Genomic DNA, 3,952 nt, shown 5'->3' on the forward strand with positions numbered 1-3,952 from the left:
GGAAAGTAAGTGTACTGCCACGTGGGAATGGGGCCCATGGGGTGTGTAAATAAAATTTTGGGGCGCCTACTGGTGCTTTAACTATATTACCTTTTTTAGGGGCCATCATGCTGGCGTGACAGCGTTACACGAGCCGATGCAGGAAATGATCGCCGCTCGCTCTATTTTGGGGCTTTTGCAAGTAGCACCACCGCACATCCTCTGCTTTGGTGGGTGGATACTCAAGGGATGCAGATCTATCTACTACGGATAGGGCTCCACAGCCAGTAACCTTATAAGGTGTGCTGAGTCTCACTTAGCTTCCATTCGGTTAAGGGTTCTTTTCTATTTTTATTCTGTTGTGTGCATTCAATCGGGTGTGTGCTTCAAACTCTACAAGCGATGGCTCCTAGCAAGAAAGCACCTGTCGACACTACAGAGGTACTTATGCGGTATTTTTTGGCATTGGTGAATAACCTCTAGGATAGGAAGGATATGGCATATGGGTATTTGTTGATTATGATGTATTGTCGACTCCATTGATGCCGATTGTACTATACGTTGGTGGCATGCTGTACGTACTCAATGATTGTGTGGAAATATTTGCCTATGATTGGCTTGGTGAACTGGCTGTAAGGGTGTATGATGCCTAAACATACAAATGGATGAATGCATGTCTAAATATTGATAGAGAACTGGGTATACTGAACTCGGCTGATAAAATTTAGTGGTTCTAATATGGTTTGACTTTGAAATGATAAACTGGCTTCTTGCCGATCCTTTGTATGGGATACTAGGAGCTACTCTCTGCTGGCCTTAGAGGTTGCCGACTGGCCATATGTGTAACTACAGGATGAATAGGATTCTGTTGCTCTTTTGAATGGTAGTTATAAGGTAATACATGCTTACACGACCACTTGTAAATTTCTCGTTGTACTCTAGATATCATCACCCTTGTCTGTTTTATATAATTCTAGAAAAAACCAAACTTTATTGTGTATTCTTCTTCTCTCCCTGGTGGTGGACACCCATATGCTAGAGAGCATCTATCATGCATCATCATCCCTAAATAATGCCAGGGAAATGGTTTTCCTAGCGGGGTCGGGCCATGTGCCAGATCCCTCTTGTCTGGCATTAAAAATTGTAGAAGATTCCTTCTCTCCACCTATGTAAGGGAGGGTTAGAGGTCACGCTCTGGACACAGAGACTATTACCAACACATCCTCATACACACCATATGAAATTCACGTAGCAATCATGCCCTAAGGGAGTAGGCAAGCACATGAAGATACCATGAGCACTCTAGGGAAATGATCAACAACTCCATTCTACTCTTGGGCATTCCTAGCACTTTTCATCACTCACTGTGCTGCCAGAGTTCCCATCCTCATGATGTTTCTTGTACTAATCTTGCCACTAATCCACTAAACTTCTAACTCTGGAAATTTCCATGCACCATATGGTGGTTCGTACTCCTTTGCACATGCTCTACATCCCGATATGTCTCACTCTCCTCCCCCCCCTTTGTTCGATGTTGGTGTGATCTCCAAGACACGATTTTAAGTATCATTAAGAAAATAATTCGATCTTCTCATGCTTGTATGTGATTGTATCTCTCTTCCTAACTCTCCATTTGTGGTATGCTCACTAGTGTCTTTGCAAGTCACGCTGTCATGATTTCTATCAAATGTCTCACACTACAATGCCTCCACTAGCTAGCTACCCCTCTCATGATGTAGACCACTCACATGTGCCATGCATATGACCGTGTTGAGTGTGCTCCTCCCACTCCATGTATCATAAGCATTTCCTCATTGTCTGTGTGTCATTCCTATCATCTTGGTTGTCTGACTCTGCTTCCTAGCTGCATATGAACATAGGTGGTGCCCCTATTGTGTACCTCCCACGAAGAGGGCATCGTACATAGTCTTGGTGTAGATGCCATTGAGTTCTTTTTACACTTACTGCCTTTCAACAGCACCAACAAGGGCTGTCGAGGTCATATTTCAACGCTCATTGAGGTTGTGAAATGGAGCTCGGTCGTTGATGATTGTGTATATTTTTTAAAGCGAAAGTGAAGCCATCATTGTCGTATTTTGGTGCTGATTTTCCCTTCCCCCTTCTCTTTTTTTCTTGTGTGCATGTGTTTTTGGGTGCATGTTGGCAGGTGTGCCTCCCTGAGGGTGTGTTTTGCAGAGAGAGAGAGAGAGAGAGAGAGAGAGAGAGATGCTCTGTGTGTTGAAGACTGTGAATTTAGTAGTGCAGAGTGAGTGGGTTCATTTGCAGTGTGGTAACAAATGTGTGCATCAAGCTGTGTGAGAACGATGGTCTGCTTGCAGAATTGTGGTATTTTGGATGTGATTTCTAGTGGATAGGGGTGTTGTGGAGACCCTGGGCTATAGAGAGGCATTTTCATGTGTGTTGGGTTGGGTGTGTTCCTCGTTTTTCAGCTCCACCGCCTCAAGACTTGGGTCCACTAGAGGTGACGTCCATCCTGAATGGGGATCTATCAAGAATGTGAACCAACCAAAGGAGTAATGACTCGGTTTCTCCCAATATGTGGTCTCTTGTAGAGGTTGGTAGGTGCTAGGACCTAGATCTTATTTCTTTGGTTCATGTCCCATCAGGGACGTGAACCAACCAAAGGAATAATGATTCGGTTGCTCCCATTAGGTGGTCTCTTGTAGAGGTTGGTAAGTACTAGGACCTAGCTCTTATCTACATACCTTTACATGTATACACCCAATCCTCTCTCTCTACACCGCTCTTTCTCTTCCTCACATAGATACATACATATACTCTCAAATAGATATAGTCACACACATATATACTACTAGACCTAGGTAGGGGCTAGTAGTGCCAATAGCTTAGTGGCACCTCTTTAAATATCATCACAATCTCAATCATGCTAAAACCAAGGGTACATTGCTGCAATCCATACATGAGTGCGCCATAGAACGTAGTGTTACGATTAAAAAGGGACTATATCCAAAATAAAGTGTTCAACCATTGGGTGCTTTGTTCCCTTGCTTAGTGTCTACATACATGCATATAAACACATATACACATATACACATGCATACATGTATACACATAGATACGCGCATATAGACACACATATATTCATGCAGACACACACATATATACGGGCATATAAAAATTTATATGGGATCTCAGGTAGGTCTATCAATTTCTTCCTCTATACTCTCCCTCCATCTCTACTTTACTCTCTCTCTATCTCTCTCTCTCTCTCTCTCTCTCTCTCTCTCTCTCTCTCTCTCTCTCTCTCTCTCTCTCTCTCTCTCAGCCGTTTTTTGACCTAGTAGACATCAGTTCACTCTTTTGACCATAACTTGCTCATCCGAACTCCGATTTAGGTGATCTATAGCCTCAATCGAAGAGCACGAAGCCCTCTACGCATTGATGTAAAGACAGAATTTTTATGTGTAATGGAAGGCTTTGCTGTAACAGCATCTCAGAACTGAAAAAACGGTCAAAACTTTGCGTTTTTGTTGCCGATTTGAAGGCAATGTCAGACAAAACTCGCAAGGGTGGAAAAGCCACACTCGCCATGGAGAATGATGCAAAATCTCCAAGGAATTTGGATGCTAATCCAACCACATCATCTACAACAACGGAAGCAATGATCATGGCTTACTTGATCTCGTTACAAGAAACCGTCAACAAACAAGGTGAAGAGTTGCGCGCACTTGCAATGGAGAATGGTACTTTAAGAGTTCTCGTTGTGGAGAATGAGCACCTCAAGAAGGTTCTTGAAATGCAAACAACACGCTTGATGCATCTTGAGACTGAAGTTCAAGAATGTAAACGCTCTCTTGTTGACATGAATGTATTGAAAGAGCGCTTGAGCAAAGTTGAGAGTGATCATGTATTGAAAGAGGAAACAATAGATACAATACGACATGATGTATGTGAGATGAAAAATGCATCCAAATCATGGGATGATATATGT

This window comes from Adiantum capillus-veneris, chromosome 18, assembly GCF_014529385.1.
Source record: "Adiantum capillus-veneris isolate H3 chromosome 18, ASM1452938v2, whole genome shotgun sequence".
Lineage (NCBI taxonomy): Eukaryota > Viridiplantae > Streptophyta > Polypodiopsida > Polypodiales > Pteridaceae > Adiantum > Adiantum capillus-veneris.